The following is an 18,339-nucleotide window of genomic DNA, read 5'->3' on the forward strand; positions in this document are numbered from 1 at the left end:
GTGCACAAAATAGAAAGTCCTCTGTAAACACCCTTCAGAAATGCTGACATCTTCTGAAAGGTGCCGAGTTGAGTCAAGGTACGGCACTGCCTGCCTGATAGAAAGTTAAGGGCAGCTGCACATTTGTTTTGTTTAATGAGAGATACGAAAGCAGTCCTGATAAGATTTGAGGGAGGCGTATGGAGAGGAGGTGGAGTAAAACTTCAAAAGCACATGCGTAGATGTTGTGGTATTGAGGCACGAGCCACACCCATCACAGGTGTTACCGACTCGGGTCCTTGGACTCTTTCATGAATAGAAATTGATAAGAGGTCGGATAAGTTCAGGCAAGGCGTTTTTCTTCTTTTTCTTCTTTTTTTTTTTTTTTTTTTTTTTTTTTTTTTTTTTTTTTTTTGCTTGCTTTTTTTTTCCCCCTAAATTTACTTGTACTGCAGCATGAGGGAACGAACACAAGTAACAGGTGCCAAACATGGGCAGGCTGCTTCCTTAAATGGAATGTGAAGGTTGGAATGTGAGGGTCCGGTGGGTGAATGGATGGGCAGGAGGCGTAGCCTAGGTGGTCTGCCACCCTCTTCGAGGTGCCGTGTGCAGGGATCACGCACAGTCCCCTGCTTTTGCTCCCAGCATCTCAGAAATGGCGGTTGATTTGTGGCCTTCTTGTAGCTTATTGTTCGTGTTTGCCTCAACTGTGCATGGGTACGGTGATTTTTAGTCCCTTATAGTTTTCTTTCTATTCTGTTGCTGGAAGAGACGTCTGTCCAGGTGCAAGTGTGAGCAGTCTAGTGGAGGGTCCCAGGTCCTAGCCTGTCCCACAGGGACCCACAGCCATTGAACTTGTCTCAGAACCTTGCAGAGGTGTCTACAGCCTCTTGCCCTCTCAGCCCAGCCTCCAGCTGTTAAGATAGCAGTAAGGATTGCGTTCTTGGATTATGCTGTGTGTCAGAAATTGACACATTGTAACTGACTATACTTCAGTTAAAAAAATAAAAAAGAGAGATTGCGGTCTTGACATCCTGTTGCCAAGACAGAGTTCTGACCCTGACTCTGTGTCTTGTGTGTCGAGTCACAATTTGCAGGCCCCACAATGGATGTTGAGGAACAAAGCCACATCTTGTCAGGCCCTCCCAGAGCTCTGCGTCTGTGCCTTGCAGCTGCCCCGGCTGCCTGTGCATTTTTCAATGATAGAGTAAGAGTGAAGGACAAAGGAGCTGCTTTTTACCCAGCAGGAACAGAATCGATCTCAGTGTTTAAAATTTGCAAAGGTTTAAAAAGAAAAAAAGTAGCCATCATTATGGGATAGGGAGTCATTTTTTTAATAAGCTTTTTTAAATGGCTGATTATTCCAGCAGCATCTCAGACTTGGGGCCCAGGGGCAGGAAGGGTACCGCTGTATTCAACTATGGACTAAGCGGAGAATGGGTGAGTCCTCTAGGCTGCTGTTTGGCCCCATGCTTAGAGGTTCCTCTTAGCCGGGAAGCGTGTGGTGAGGGATGTTCCTTCTAGTGTTCCAGGGATTTTTCTCCTGATCGTTATTGGGGTCGTCTGCACTGGTGATTCTTGTTTGCTGTTCATCTTAGCAGGTGCGGAAAGAATGGCCCTGTTTCTCAGAATACTTGGCTAAGAAAGAGATCTGTCTTTGGAGGCAACCACTCAGGGTGACAGTCCCTGGCATGCCATTGTCGGAGACTTCAGAGCACTTTGCTGATGATAAAAAACACTCTCCCAGCAGCACCTCCTCTGATAGTCTTCACCACAACTCTGCCTGTGGCTGCAATTGGGGATCCCTTCTCATAGGTGAGGAAACTGAGCTCTGAACCTTAGGGGCAAAAAGAAACACATCTTCCAAAGCCAAGGCTTTCCCATTGCAAGCAGACATGCTGAGAGCAGTGTTTAGTGTGTTGTAGTTTTTATGTTGAACAGCATCTCCCTCCCAGGTGCCTGTGGTTGGGTGGGGATTGTGTGGGATGGTGGCGTTCTGGATCAGTGGCTCAAGCTTATATGTGCAGATGTGCTCAAGGGAGAGATAAGTCTTGTAAGGAAGAAAAAAATAGAAGATTTTCTTCCATCTTGGACTTAACTGGGTTTTTCCTTGCATTTCAGTAACACTGTCCACAATAAGTAGGAAGATCTGAAACACTTGACAATGAGGTTTGGTTCTCAAGACACTGGTACCTGATGCATGGCAAGAAACAAGGTGGTCCAGTGGGGTGGTTCCCACAGTGTGGTCCCTGGGTTGCTGGCATCAGCATCACTTGAAACTTATTAAAATGCAGCTTTTCAGTCCCCAGACTCTGAATCAGAAATTCTGAGGATGGGACCCAGAAATCTGCATTTTAACAAGTGTGACTGATGGACACTGACTTTGAGGAGCAGTGGTCTGGCAGGAAAGACGATCGAAGACTGTGAGGCTGGGCCTGAGATGGAAGCTTCATCCACCACTGACTAGCTGGGCTCCCGTGAGCCTTAGTTTCCCCACCTGTAACATGGACCTCCCACTCAGGTCCTCAGGAGCACTGAGTGAGTAGTAGATAATGAACCCTAGTTCTTTCCCTCTCGTGGTGAATTTGAATGCTGTGTTATGCTAGACTCTTATTAGTCAAAACAGTAATGCTAGTTGCCCTAACAGGCAAATTCTGAATCCCAATGGCTTAAGACATTAGAAGTGTATGTTTCACTGGAATAAAGCCTACCATGGATCAGACGACCTCTATCCATTTGTATCTATTATTAGTTCTAGAACCCATGGCTCCAGCATCTCCATAGCCAGGGATGGAGTCCAGAAGATAAATACATCACTTCTGCTCACAATTCACTGACCAAAACTAGGCTCATGATCCCAATCCAACCGCAGGGGAGGCTGGACAAGGTAGAGGAGCACTTGGAGTATTTGATAAGCACAAAGTGTCTTTGCAACAATTCCACTTTTGTCCTGGGTTGTCTTTATTTGTTGGGTGTTCTGGGCGTGGATCTGGGCCATCACATCTGAAAAAGACTTGACTAAGAGACTTTTCAGAGATTGTGGTAATCACATACAATGGACTAGTACTCAGCCTGAAATAGGAAAGAAATTCTGCCATTTGTGACAACATGGATGAACTTGGAGGACACTATGCTAAGTGCAATAAACCAGACGTAGATACTGCATGAACTCACTTATATATTGCAACTTTGGAAAACAAACAGTCAAACTCATCATAACAAATAGAATGGTGATTACCAGAGGCTGGGGGTTGGCAGGGGAAAGGGAGCTATTGCTCAAAGGGAACAAACTTTCAGTTATGAGTTGAGTAGTTTCTGGAGAGGTATTGAACAGCATGGTGACTGTAGTTAATAGTACAGTTGACCCTTGAACCACACAGGTGTTTGAGTGCCACCCCCTCCCCAGAACAACTGAAAATCCATGTATAACTTGATTTCCCAAAACTCTTAACTACAGATAGCCTACTGTTGACCAGGAAGCCTTATAGATAACAGTCAGTTAACACACTTTGTATGTTACATGTATATCTACATATATTTTATGCATTTATGACATACTTAACTTTTTCTAGTATTTCTAGGCTATGTGGTTTGCCTGTAGGTTTTTTCAAATTGTCAAAAATCTCCAAAAAAAATCTATGCACAGGTAGTTCAACCCTGTGTTGTTCAAGGGTCAACGGTAATTTATATACTTGAAATTTTTTGAGAGTAGCTGTCAAGTGTTCCATATGCAAGAAGACAGTAACTTACTGGGAGTTGATGGATACGTTAACTGATTGTGGTCGTGATTTCACAGTGTAGACGTGTATGAGAACATCACATTCTACACCTTAAATATATACAATTTTCATTTGTCAAAAATAAGAGTAAATGAAAGTCTTTTTAAAGTTGGCTGAAGGAAGGAGGCAGCCAGTTGGCAGTTGGAATACGGACTTGCGGTTAATCCAAGGGGAGCAGATCATGTGGAGAAGCTGTGAGGGTCTGTATTGGGGCCAGGATCACTGTGTGCCCGTGATCTGCATCAGTGAGGTCCAGTTCAGTAAAGCAACTCAAGGAGATCAGGATAATCCCAATTAGAGAAAAATGAGTCCCCAAATAAACAGTACTTCCGTTTAAAGGAAAAACTAGCTGAAGTACAACTGGGAGGTCCCCAAAAGGAACAGTGGACCTGGAGCAGCACGAGTTTGTTTTCTGTGGGCTTAAGGTTACCTTTTCAGGGAAACAGGTTACTAAGGGAGACCGTGGAACCTCAACAAATTGGTTCTGTAGGCATCCTGTTGGAATTGATGGTGCACTGCACTGTACTAGGTGTCATTTAAAAGGCAGCTGGATAATCGTCCCTCAGAGAGGTTTAATGTGGTCAGGGTAACTCATCATTCTGTGGTTTAGCCTGGGAAAGAGATGCTGATGGCAGGGTCTGTGGGGAAAGTGTGGGTCCTTATGGAGCACAGTCTTTCATTGGTGGGATGCATCTTAGACTAGTTGTCTTTCCATTTTTTTTTTCCTTTAAAAATGATTCCAGAAGAAAGGGGGTGGGACAGAGTTCTGGATAATTTAAACACTGAATAATCTAAACACTTACACATTAGTAGGAACATCAACGCTAGTTGTCAGACCACTTTTCTTGCAATACGTTCTTTTTCTTTCCTACAATCTTTCGATCCCTTTATGAGATGAAAGTCATAAGGATGTCAGTGCTATCATCCTTCTATCCATGAAAGGAGCTCTCAAAGCTATTGATGAGTTCACTGGGAAGCAATGAATAAACTGAGTTAAATCATCTTATGAAGCATCCAAAGTATCTTTCAAACTTTAGTTGAAAGATAATTCTGTCTCATGGAATACTACCTCAAAATCTGGTTTAGTGCTTTCAGATTGGCTTATTTGGAGAGATTTTGTTTCCACAATGGGCTTTGTACCTGTACCATGGGGAGTCTATTTGTGAGTTTTCCCATGTCCTTCACAATTGCGTCTTCTGGATGGGAAGAAGCAAGCATTGGAGCACTTCAGAGCTCCGACAGGCACTCACTGTCATCACCTCTCACATCCTTAATTTTTCGATTAAGGAAACTGAGGCCACAAGAGATTAACTTGCTAGCCAAGTGTGCATAGTTTTCTGGCTACACTGGGATTTGAAACCAAGTCCTCTGACCCCAGCCAGCGCTAAAAATTAATATCCCTGAAAAGGGAGCAGTGCATTTACCTCTCGCTGGAAGGAACAGGCCAGTTTATCTGTCACAAAGTATACCAAGTCATAGATCTTCGCTGATTCTCTCAATTCATGTCTGAAAGAAAAACAAATGACTCAAAGCAAAAGTTTTGAATTAAATCTTGAGGAAGCATTTTCAGAAATCAGAAGGCCCGTGAATAAGGAATCCTTGGATTCTCTCATAGGTGAGTTCTTTCACGGACACTGTTTCCCCCTCAGTCCCACTCACTTAGCTGAAAGAACATTTAAATCAAGTGCCTGAGTGAGAGACGTTTCTCCATCTTAATAGTTCAACACAGCTGAGAAAGTCTCATTAATAATTCTGAAGACTGAGCAGATACTTTAGAAGATTCTTTGGCTGGTGCCTTCGTTTGGAGTTGGACTATTCTCGTGATTCTGTCATTCACATGATCAGTGAAGCTCTGATCATTTATCCTTGAGATTTCTTTGTTCTCCGCTTCAGCGGTGAAGTTGGCATTTCTCGTCTGCAGAATAATTTCCATGGTATGTAATGCTCTTTCTTCCTCATCCGCCAGCGTGGCTGCAGGTTTGATTGCACGTGCTTTTTCTGCAGCTCGCCTGCAGAGCTGCACACAGTCCTGCACATTAACATAGGGAGCTGGGTTACAACGGAGACGTTCGCGGTACAGTTGTTTTTCATGGGTCCCCGCACATCTTTGTTTACTGGCCAAAAAAGAAAAACCCCAACTCTCGTGCAAAATGCTAATAAGAGAAATTCATTTTATTTATCGTCATTATATTCATTTCACTCTTCTTGGTTTAGAATGCAAAGATTTTCATTATAGCCTTGAAAGTTGCATATATGCTAGCTAGTAATTTTTTGACAGAATATAAACTGGAAAAATCATCCAAAGGTACAAACCCTGGAAAATCGCATTTCCCTCTGATTCCAAAGGCAATTCTTTTGAAATAGAAGTGAATACGCTTCTATTTTAGGAAATGTGATCATGAAAATTTTATGTTCTGTGCCCACTGAACCATTAAAACAATAGTTCTTCAAAACGGGCAGCCTCATTAGCGCCTTTGGGGGAAAAAATACAGGCAGACAGATAAATACTAGAAGCTGACAGGTAATCAGCGTGTTGAAAGGAATTTTACCCACAGTGAATCCAACCCTCCTTTGACTGTTATGATTTTCCTTGTTTTGCTCATCTTGTAACTTACCAGGCTCCATCTTGAAAGATGCTAGGACAGGTCATTGCATTGCATCTTCCCATGTGTTAAAATGAGACTGGGCAGGGGCTGCCATCCCCAGATTTGTTCGAACCAACAGGTCTGCCATCTTGCATGTTTCTCCCCAAGAAGCTGGTCAATGTCCTGTCCAAGGGAAGCCCTCAGCACGCCCTCCTTAAGTGACTTGGCACTTCCTTTGGGTTCATGGAAGCTGAGAAAGGTTGGGGGTGCCTTCTGCCTGGTGCCTGCCCAGTCAGCGCGGCACGTGCTCTGAGCACTTCCCCCGCCTGACCCTGCTCTTGCACCATCTCACTTCTCCATCACGTTGCCCGCTCTCTTCACAGCCCTTAATGCAATGTGACCATCTGGGGCCACAGCCTGTGAAATCTGATTCTCACCCCCCAGCCAACAAACAGTACCACTGGCTAATGCTCAGGCCATTTCCCACGAAGGAGCTGTAAATTCATATAACTTTGTTCAGGCAAAAATAAAATCAGCTTATCCACTTAAAAAAAATAAAAGCCCATATATAATGTCATGTTTAGACTACCTAAGAAATTAGCTTAAATCTGTCATGAATTTATTATGTAATGTGTTTCCCAAATGACTAATAATAGAATACTGACATATGTAAAAATATATGGGACATTTTCTTGAACATTAAAAGTCTTCATTTCTGTAAGTTTTCAAACTGCCTCTTGGACAGGTAAATGGGGTTTAGGGGTAAATTCTGATCTGCTTCATGTGCATAACAGTATCCTCAGGTTGAGTTAATAACAAAGCCCTAAGGCCGTGGACCCTAGTAGAGGAAATAAATCATCACTGTAAAGCCAATGAATAGATGAGGCAATAAATCATATTAAGGAAAGCGTGCTTTTAAGGAACGCTTAGCTGCAGCTGTGATCCAACTTCAGACCCACCGAAAATGTCATCCTCGTGTGGGCTAAAGCCTGAGCACGGGGCCAGAAGCCAGAAGCCACAGCGGAGGATGAGAACTCAGTGCAGGGACAGGGGGCATAAGAAAAACACTCAGCAGTTATCCAAATGGTGCACAGAAGAGCCGGTGCACGAGAGACAGGACGTCTTCCAGATGGAAGATGGGGCAGAGCAGCTGTGACAGAGCCCACGGGGCCCCCCAAACCTGAAGTACAGTTGACCCCTGGACAATGTGGGGGTTAGGAGTGCAGACCCTCCGCTCAGTCGATTCTCCATGTCCGGCCCTCCATGGTCAGGTTTCCTCCAAATCCAAGGTTCTGCGTCTGTGGGTTCAGCTGACCGAGGACCATGTCGTGCTGTAGTGTTCAGTGTTGAAAAAAATCCACATGTCAGTCAACCCACAGAGCTCAAACTGTGGCGTTCGAGGGTTAACTGTATTTACCATCTGTCCCTTTGAAGAAAAAAGAGATGACGTGTCTGAAGATCTAGACTAGGGATGTTCAGAGAAGGTGACCTTGCTCTCACAGCGTCACAGCATCGATACTGGATCCACCTAGGAGGAGGGCAACCATCAGATATCTCCATCTGACGGTTGGAAATACTTCTCTTCACACAAGTATGCTTTTCCTTTGTGCTAATTTCTCTAACCATCAAAGTGATTCTATTTACTTTTACTTCTTAGTCCAGATCTGAAGCACTGTATTGCTTTTAGAGATGACACTAAGGATACAGTCCCTTCTTTTAAATGCTATTACCTGAGCAGGTAGAGGAGCTGCTTCAGGGACACCCAGGTACCATCGAAAGCAGCGCAGCTCAGCTTTTGGCCAGCTAGGGAGAGACTGGTTCCCCAGACATGTGCCAGAGGGAGTCACTTTAGCAAAAGGTGTGTGTTGTCCTCAAGAAAGGAAGGCCACATGCCATGCCAGGCAGGCCTTGCTTGAACATAAATATTCACAGGGGTGATGAGTGTCTTCCTGTTCTTGCTGTTGAAGCTAAATTCCAAGCCCCACAGGAGAAGGTCGGGAGCAGTGAGAGAGACACAGACTAAGAGTCAAATCACAGCACATGACTCCTGGGGTGCAAAGTAGGCCTAACCTCAGATCTGTAACCTCAGGCCCAGTGACACAGGTTTAGGTTAACCGAGCATCACACAGGTATGAAGGGGTGTTGTGGTGGCATTTCTGACAAATTCCAAAACGTGGGGATGTGTGTAAAACTGTGGTGACAGGAGGCTGACAAAATCTCTACACGACGCTTACTGCATAAAGAAGAAACATTTGTATCTTACACAGACACACAGACACCCATGTCAGGAACATCCATCTTCTAAGTAGACAGAGGAGGTGCTGAGATGGGTCCCCTGGCTGTGCTTGGCCCTCTCTGTCCCCTTCCACGTGCTTCTCCGTGGATGCTGGCCTGGCTGGGAAGGGTGGCTTTCAGGGCTCTGAGTGTCCGAGCGTTCCTGTCTGCTGCGTGTAGGATTCTGCTTTCAGGCCTCACAATTACCTCTTGTTAAAGACATGCTGGTCAGGATGCTGGCCACGGTCAGGCTCTCCCGGAAAGGGGAGATCACGCCTGGTGTGGGGGAAGGTTCTACAGTCAGGCCTTCCCCTCGGGACAGAGGTGGGTGTTTATTTCACACCTCAGGAACTGGTTTCGCTGGTAATGCCGGTGAGGCTCAGGCAGTCCCGGCCCAGGGCTGCTAATGGATTCTGCCCACGTTTTCCCTGGGCTCCTGCTGGGGCATTTCTGCATGGAGAAGCTGCGTGCCCGTTTGCTGGTGCTGCTGGGGTCTTTTGATTTCCCTGTGGCTTCACACATCCAGGTGCACATGCGAGAGAGTGAGGGGGTGTGTGTGTGTGCTGGGTATCCGATGTGGACAGAATGCAAGGAGATAAGGGAAAAAAAGGAAATTTTATATATATATATATATATATATATATATATATATATACACACACACACTTATATCTATACATATGTATACACATACACAAAAAAGGAAATGTATATGTTTATACACACACACAAACGTACACACGTACACAGGAGAGTCAAGGATACTGACTACCATCCACCAGGCTGGGAGCCAAGGATCCTGCGCTACACACGTGCTATGTGTTCCTGGCCTCTTTTGGCGAACATACTTGAGGGGATACAGTCTCTTCTTACAAGCCATCTCTCTCCCAATCCGTTGTGTAGATAAGGCCAAGAATTTAGTAAAAGTGATTTCTATTTGTTTTCTGTGTGGTCAGGGTAAAGTCTGTTGAAGCAACCATGTCACACTCCATTTTTATGTTCTTTTTCCTCTTCGCCTTTCCCATCTTACAGATACTTCCCTGGTCAGATAAACCCATTCTAGTATTAGAACTCCGTCTTTCCTGGTTCTTTTGAGAGTTAACAAATAGATTTTCAAAAAAACGCAAAAATACAAATCCAAACTGATTACACAGTCCTAAAATCTACCATGCTGCTGGGGAAAAAAAGATGTGGGTGGGTAGGTGGAGTGATGTCTCTTTGTTGCATGATATATTTGTATGTATTTTGTGAAACATTATCAGGCCATGGGAAAGCGCTTATAGGCTAATGAGAATAACGACATTCTTCACCACTCTTTCGTTCTTTGGGGCTATTGATTTTTAAAATGAAGCATTGTGCTAAAATTGTGAGGTCATCGATCAGGAAACAGTATGGAAATGAGACCTTTAACAAAAGAGAATTATAGAAAACTTTGCAAAATAATGTGACCAAAACCCCCACCACTCAAGCGTCTGAGGCTCTTTGTTTCCGTCTCCAGGTCTTGGCACCTGTCTCCCAGCTTCTGTCTCACATAAGCCCCTTCAGCCTCTCCGTGGGAGGTGCTGATGGCCCCAAGACGAGGGATGGCCTGTGGGGTGAACATGAAAAGAGCATGGGCTGCACATACTCTGTCGCTCCTGGGATCGTCCGGGTGTCACAGTCAGAGCATGGGCATGGGAGAAGGCATCCTGGGGCCCCGCTTCCAACTCTTCATCCCTTGCCTTGCTTTAAAAGTAATCAAGGCTTGGATGTGTTGTTTATTGAAGCCCAGCACAGCAAGACATTGGGACATCTGGACCCACAGTGTTTTGCGAATGAAATGAGGGGACGAGTAAGTTAACTGTGTTTGCTTGTGACATTTTCATGTGGTCTAGACCATGTAAGTCAACCTACCCACAGTCTTGTCCAGGACAGTCACTCAGCCTGTGACCCCCAGAGCTTCTGCTTTTCATTTGAATCACTTTTTGTCCTTCTTGCAGAGGTCTGCTCACCAGAAGCAGCATTCTTTAAAGAAGCGGGGACAGTAAGTACAGGGACACCTCGCTAAGGCTCGAGTTAAGAGAAGGCTATCCAGATGCCCGTGCGTAGCAGTTCCTGCTTGGGCCTAGATCAGATCTTTGGCTGAGATTCAGATGGTTGTAAGCTTGTTTGGTAGGCATGTTCTGGGTCTGACAAGACGTCTTCTTTCTTACGGGAAGTCAGCTGTGCCCTCACTCTGGGCAGGCGTCCTTCAGCAACAGACTGATCAGGCGTTGTCAGGTGCCTTTTCCAGCAGTGAAGGCAAGAGTCCACGCCGAAGGGGCTAAGGCATAAAAGGATGAAATCAGCCAGTGCCCTTTGGTAATGACAGGACTTGTTCTGAGGACATAACTGGGGACTCCCTGAAGTAATTGGGGTAATTTGCAAAGATTGGAGATTATGTGTTTGACGTAGGAAATACTGTGTGTAAGTCATCTGAATCTTTTTCTTGACTTTTTCCTCTGGGTTGGAGTATTGTCCCCAGTTTGAGTCCCTACCCTTAACGAGAAATGGTACGGAGACAGTCTAATCAGATTGTCGTCTGTCACTCTGCTCATCACCAGAATTGGTATGTTTATCTGACTAGCAAAGCCAGGGTGTCCTCCTCTGGTATTTCTCAGCACCTCAAATCTGAATAGCTTCATCAAAAAGAAAGACTTTCCTTACCATGATCTTCCTATCCATCAAGGATCTGACAGGAAATAGGCAGTGCGTTCATTATGATTACTGGAGGAGGGTTTATTTACAATAGAACTAATTACAAAGATGTGGACAGGCTTCAGAATCCTTCTTAACACAGAGCTCTAGGCATCCTCTGTCAAACAGTCAGAACTGACAAATGAGATGAACTAATTTTTCACTGTGCATAAGAACCAATAAAGCCATAGCCTGCTTATCTATTTTTACATGAAGAAGTGTTCAATATGTGGGAAGCTCTCAGATGCAATGAGTTAAGGCAGGAGGTAAGTTTGGAACCGAGAAAGACCTACTTCTTAGCTCCTCGAGGCCAAGAAACTAACACATCTCTAATTCCAGTTTTATTACACATCAGATTCATCTCTTTAATTTCCACCTACCTGGCACTTATCTGGAAAATGTTCAACAGATCTGAGGAATCATACTGAATTCAGTGGAATTAAAGTGAAATAAATACTAAATATTAAACTTATTTGTCTAAATTATGGCCCCTAACTTCTTCAAGATTTTATTTCCATAAGATAGAAAATAGATCTCAATTCTTCGCCTTGTATATGGAGACTAGCATCTTGCCCACTCCATTTCTCCCCTAATTTCTCGATCATCTTCCTCATTTCAGTAAAGTTACTAATGACTAAACCCTTTTCAGGATATACAGAATTCCTCCAAATCCTCACACGCTCTCTAAACTTACCTACCTGCCTCGTCTCTGCCCACCCCCCACCTTCCTCCAGCTGTTAAAGCAGCCTCCTCCGGTGTTTTATAATGCTGTCCATGTTCTCACACTTCAGTGTGTGGGCAAGTCTGGAGACCCCTGTGTGCCCATGTCCTGTGTTAAAGCGACACAGGCTGCTGGGTTCCACCCCCAGGCTTTCTGATTCAGTTCCACTGGAGCCCAGGAATTGGCATGGCTAGTGAGTTCCCAGCTGCTGCTGAGAAATGACCTGGGAAGCCTGAAAAAGTAAGTATCCCCTAAAACTAACACATCATTGTAAATCAGCTATACTTAATAAAAAATAAATTAAAATTAAAAAATAATTTTTAAAAAGTAAACTTTAAAAACAAAAGTACGTGTCAGTGCCCAAGCTCTGCCCCCACCATGTATTCTGATTTAACTGGTCCAGAGTGTGGCCCCGCCATTAGCGTTTTTTAAGGTAACACAGGTTATTCTAATGTGCTGCAAGGTTGAGAGCCACTGACTCGGAAACCATGGAGATGGCAGAGATTGGGAAGAAAGACAAAATGCTATAGGGAGAGGACCAGGGATGAGCAGCAAGCCACAACTTGAGGATATTTGTTCCCACTCGACTAGTGAGGTGTGGTAATTGGGGCGGTGCTGATGCACTAGTTTTGCCTCAGTCTTAGTCTTTTACCTTGACCTCTTAGCAGATCATATTAAACTTGCTGAAGACTCTGGTGGAAAAAAAAGTTTTGTGTTCCCGGGGAGAATGTTAACTTTTACAATAGAAATGCAGTAGAGCTATCTATTGAAGGATTTAAAAAAAAAAAAAAGTAAGGACCAAATTTCAGATCTTATGTTTTGAGAAGAGGCTAAGGATAAAACACAGTGTATATTTGATGGCAGAACTTTATTCTATCATCCACACACAGTCATTCTTGGTAATATTGTTAGCTGTTATAACTAGCTCTAACTGAAGGCCTAGACCAGTGTCTGGTATGTGATGGGTGGGTGGATGGATGGATAGATGGAGAGATGCATGCACAGATGGATGGATGAATACGTGGACGGATGGACAGTCTCATGCATGAACAGAAAGATTGATAGATGTACACATGCACAGACAGACGGATGGATGGATGGATAGACGGATAAGATTAAACTACAGGGGACCAAATCTCCTGAGGCACTTTAAAGTGGTAGAAGAGTGGACATTTGTTTTTATTCCCATATTCCTTATCCTTTGACATCACGTTGTTTTAGCATTTCTTTGATTGTTTCTTCATGTAAACATGGCTTTATTGAGATGATTATATTCTTAGGTTAACTTAACTATCTTAATTTCTGTTGTAACAACTCAGATACTCTTTCAAAGTGAAGTCTTCCTGATTGATAATTTTGAGCCTTATGTCTAGTAATCCTAGTAACACCAAACGTATTCACTATGTAGGCGCTCAGTTTTTGTACTAATTATTGTTTTTTTTAATAAGTTTGATGCCATGAGCAACACACCCAGTTTGCTGGTATTCCCAAACTGATTTCAGCTCAACATGATCAGCATCATTTCAGTGTTTTTCTTGATTATTACCTACAGTCCTTTATCTTTGCCATGGGGCCTCACAGTGGGGCTATGGTCTCCAGTGAATAAAGCCAAAATCATTTCTCTCTTAAGAGTAACCTGTTTATCTAGTTGAGGTGAGAAACTTTTTTCGAGTTAATGTATCACGCTTTATGCTTATTTTTATTTTTTATTTTTTAATTATTTTTTATTGAAGTATAGTCAACTTCCAACATTCATTTCTGGTATTAATTTCTGATGTACAGCATAGTGATCCAGTTACATGTATAAATACATTCCTTTTCATATTCTTTTTCATTATAAGCCATTACAAGGTATTAGATATAGTTCCCTGTGCTATACAGTACGACCTATATTTCTATATATAGTAATTTGTATCTTCAAATCCCAAACTCCCAATATATCCCTCCACCCCCACTCCTCTGCCCCTGCCCCTGTAACTGCAAGTTTGTTTTCTATGTCTATGAGTCTGTTTCTATTTTTATAAATAAGTTCATTTGTCTCATTTTTTAAAATTCCACATATAAGTGATATCATATGGTATTTTCCTTTTTCTTTCTGGCTTATTTTACTTAGTATGATGGTCTTCAAGTCCATCCATTTTGCTGTAAGTGGCATTATTTTATTCCTTTTTATGGCTGAATAGTATTCCATTGTATAAACATACCACAACTTCTTTATCCATTCATCTGTCCATGGACATTCAGGTTGCTTCCAAGTCTTGGCTATTGCTGGAGAGTGTGTGGCGAAAAGGGAGCCCTCCTACACTGTTGATGGGTATGTTGTTTGGCACGGCCATTATGGAAAGATTATGAAGAATCCTTAAAAAACTAAAAATAGACTTACCATATGATCCAGCATTCCCACTCCTGGGCATATATCCAGAGGAAACTCTAATTCAAAAAGAGACATGCACTCCAACGTTCATAGCAGCACTATATACTTATTTTTAAAGGGGACTTTCACATTTTGTCCTTCGGTTCTCAGCACTTGTATGCAGTAGGCAGGCTGGGTTGTTGTTACGGCCATTCGTCATATGGTAAAACTCGGGTGCAGAGAGGTGAAGCAGTGTGATGTATCCAGCGGAGCCTCTGGCTAATGGTAGAGTTAAGTCAGGAGGCAGGGCTCCAAATCCCAGTCTGTTTTCCCCAGTCTGTGCTCTTTCTTATGCAGTAGCCAGGCTGTTTGTTAATAGCTTAAGGGGAATGATGATGATGGGGGGGGCGGGGTTGAGAAATTTCTGGAAAGAGTTGGGTGCATGGATCAACAGCTTTAAAAATTGTGCTGCCTCATTTGCACAAGAAAAGATATAGGACAGGGAACTGAGGGATAAAAGCCAACTGCTGCTTACCCTCCCCAGAGGCCCCTCTCCAGTGGCAGGAAGGCTGTCCCGCAAGCCAAGAGTTCTAGTCACCCCCGTGGGCACAGCAGCGAGGTAGCCTTATTTCTTCAAGGTAGTCTGACAGAGGCTGGCAGCCGAGGATTCCTTCTGCTCCATCGCTCAGGGATGAAAAGGCTGAGGCTCAGAGAGGGACACCAGCTCATCTGAGGTCCCACACCTGTCAGGTAGTGGACTTGTGCTAGTCACTGGCGTACATAGTCCTGTCCCTGCAGGAGAGGGCATCTCTGGTGCTCTCATCTTTCATGAAACCTGCTGAGAAGCAGGAACTAAGGAGGTGGGAAAAGAAGATGTGAGATCTCTAAAAACCTAGGGAGGGAAAAGCTTCAGGAAGTTGCTGTTAGTCGAAAGTGTCATATGGTAAAGGTCATATAACATGAGGGCTCTGCACAGGCCACTGGGTTTGGCATTTAAGTCATCAATGACCTTGGTGAGAGGGGACTCAGTAGAGCAAAGTTTCTCAGCCTCGGCACTATTGACACTTCGGACTGAGTAATTCTTGAGGGGGCTGTCCTGTGCCTTGTAAGATGTTTGGCAGCAACCCTGGTCTCTACCTGGTAGAGATGCCAACAGCATCCTCCCCAGTGGTGACAACCAAAAACATCCCCAGACGTTTCCAAATGCCCTGGGGTTGGGGGGAGTCATTCCTGCGTGATAGAGTGTTGTAGACAGAAGGCAGATTGTGATGGGTTGTTGAGACCTTGGGAACATCAAACCACAAGCACAGGGCCCTTCTCAGTGGGGGTTTCCGTGCACCTGCCCAGGTCATCCACTCACGAAGCACCCCTGGGGTTGGGGGACAGACACGGCCCCGCCCTACAAAGCTGAAGCCCTGGGCTCCAGTGGACAAGGTGGGCAATAACGGAAGTATGACAAGTACCGGGATCCAGGAGATACAGGACTGTGGATACACAGTGTAGAAGCACCTTCACCAAAAGGCTAGTGAACAGAGGAAGTGACACTTGAGGTTTAAGCTGCAGTCTTGGGGATTATTGTCAGTTAGCCAGACAAAGAGGAAGAGAAAGAATATTTAGATATAAGGAAGGGCATGCAAATCTGGAAGGAACCAAGAGGCAGTGGTTCCATCTAAAGGACGGGATGGGGGAGGTGCTTGGCAAGCAGCCAGATCACGAAGATCCTCATAGGACATTGGGTGTTTTGACTCCTTGCTGCAGGTGCTGGAAAGGTGTGTGTTGCTTTCAAGCTGGGGGTGAAGTGATTAGATTTACCCCTTGGAACGACCATGCTGTCTGGGGCGGAAGCCATTAGGCTGGCTGCAACTGGGAGAGATGCTGGTGGCCTGCCTTCCTGAGGGGGCGGTGGTGCAGTGGAATGAAAGATGTTTTGGACTTGATGGTTGATTGGCCGCTAAGGGTGAAGTACAGAGAGGATAATTTCCAGTTTCCTGGGCAGCTTACTGCAGGGTGGGGATAGTATTGGTGGACAAAATAATTTGTCCAGTTGGCAAAACTACCTAGACAGGAGGGGAAGATGAATTAATTCATTTGAGACCCTTGAAGTTTGATGGCCTGTGGAAATATAAGAATGCAGTTGGGAAAGGTGGTCTGGGACTCAAAATTACGCCTGGAGGTATAGATTTTGGCGTCATTGGCATGCGGATGCTAACTGAAGTCATAAGTGTTGAAGAGATCGTGCAAGGAGCACGTGTGGTATCAGAACTGGTAGGATCTGGGTTAATCACTAAATGAGCATCCATTACGTTTTCAGTGGTCTCCTAGGAACTGGGGGTGGAGTGATGACCGACAGAAATGTCCCAGCCCTCATGGCACTGACAGGTTCCGAGGAAAGAATTCCAAAGGAGGTGAAGGGGACAACTCAGTGCTTCTCTCCTTCCGCCTAACCCCGAGCAAGTCCATCTCCAGTTGTTCCGTTTCCCGCCTAGGGCGTCTGCTGGGAAACCCCCTTCTCCGCCTGCCTTAGGAAAGAGGACTTTGCTTTCTCTCATTGTGCACAGGCTCCTTTGCATTTTCTCTTTCCATCTGTCTGAAAAGGCAGGTACCTCCCTCCCTCTGGGGCTGAGATGCAGCAAACCAAAGTCAGTTCTACTTTTCTTTTTCTCCTGAAATGGCAGATTCAGCTTCAGAGATCCACACTTTAAAATCAGGGCTTGCAAAACAATAAGCAGTTGTAAATACTCATAAAAGCTATGACCTTGCTGCTCCAAAGCCTGCAGAACGAATCTTATTCGGCGTCGAGTCAGACCAGCAAAACCTAAGGGTTGTGTCACTTCTCTGGGGAGATGCTGCAGTGCACAAAGACAGCTCTCCTCTGCTCTGCATACATTTAAAGCATCTTGCTGCTGCACTCACTAGCAGTCTCCTGCCAAAGCCAGCACCGAAGTGCCATTTGTTTGGGGTTGGCGGGTTTGCTTCACAGAAAAATGTTAGTGTGTTTGCTTTTCTCTTATGATCAGTGCTCTAGATGGTGTTGTTCAGACTCATAAAAAAAATAAGATCCATTCTTACATTTTTGAAAGAAAACAGAAGGCTTATAGTTGGTTATTGAAGGCAAGTAGCATTTAAATGGAAGTCAGTGACTTTTCAGTTCACAGTAAATGGAAATCACTTAGCTGCGGTCCATGGTAAAGAAGAAATCATTTGAGGCATGGAAACAATTTTGCTGCTCAGAGACGCTGTATCAAGCAGGGTCGTGTATATAATAACAAAGCTATTTAAATAGATCACTTGAGAGGACGTTCAAGTTTTACTTTTGGTTAATTCATTTTATATAAAAGTTTAACTCCCAAAAAGGTTTCCTGTGTCATTTAGTATTGGAATGGTCATATCTAAATATCTAGGCAGGAAATTTTTTAATGAAATGTTAGTCTAAATCAGATGACTAACATCTACCCTCCAGATGAGGACAGTGTAACACATACAGTGCATTCAGAGGGCATCTCTGCTTTTATTCTTGGAATTATTAGCTCCTTGGAATTATGTGTAAAATTGACCACTTCATTAATACAGTAATTGTACTCTGCTATTCTGCTTTCTATGAACCAACACTTCTGCACAAGGTAGATCCTAAAAGGAACCAAGCAGATGGCTGCTTTACTTGGTGAAGATGGCAGGCTGCCCTGGGCGCTCCCCTAAAATTCTGACGGCTAGAATTCTGCAGCTTTATCCCTTTTCTTGGTGAATTTGGCTCTGTTTAAAGGCAGATCCCACAAGGAAAGATAGTATTTTAAACTAATTTAAGTCATCTTTCTTCTAGTCTACTTTGAAAGAGTAAGTAAAAGCCATCCATTGGGAACTCCCTTATTAATTCCAGTACCAAACATACAGACCTCTGTACAACACCCTCTTTCCTGCATCCTCCTGTCACGGTAA

At 44.1% G+C, this 18,339-nt stretch overlaps 1 protein-coding gene and 1 long non-coding RNA gene across 7 annotated transcripts in view; one reads left to right on the top strand and one right to left on the bottom strand.

The window, feature by feature from the left end:
- PHACTR1 (phosphatase and actin regulator 1) overlaps window positions 1–18,339 on the top strand; it is a 440,363-nt gene that overhangs the window by 403,437 nt on the left and 18,587 nt on the right. The window lies entirely within an intron of this gene.
- Window positions 3,138–6,602, bottom strand: LOC141574129 (uncharacterized). The gene is made up of 2 exons (XR_012500818.1): window positions 6,374–6,602; window positions 3,138–5,787 (listed from the first exon to the last, which is right to left on the bottom strand). It is a non-coding gene; the product is annotated as an uncharacterized LOC141574129 (long non-coding RNA).

This window comes from Camelus bactrianus, chromosome 20 (genome assembly GCF_048773025.1).
Source record: "Camelus bactrianus isolate YW-2024 breed Bactrian camel chromosome 20, ASM4877302v1, whole genome shotgun sequence".
NCBI lineage: Eukaryota > Metazoa > Chordata > Mammalia > Artiodactyla > Camelidae > Camelus > Camelus bactrianus.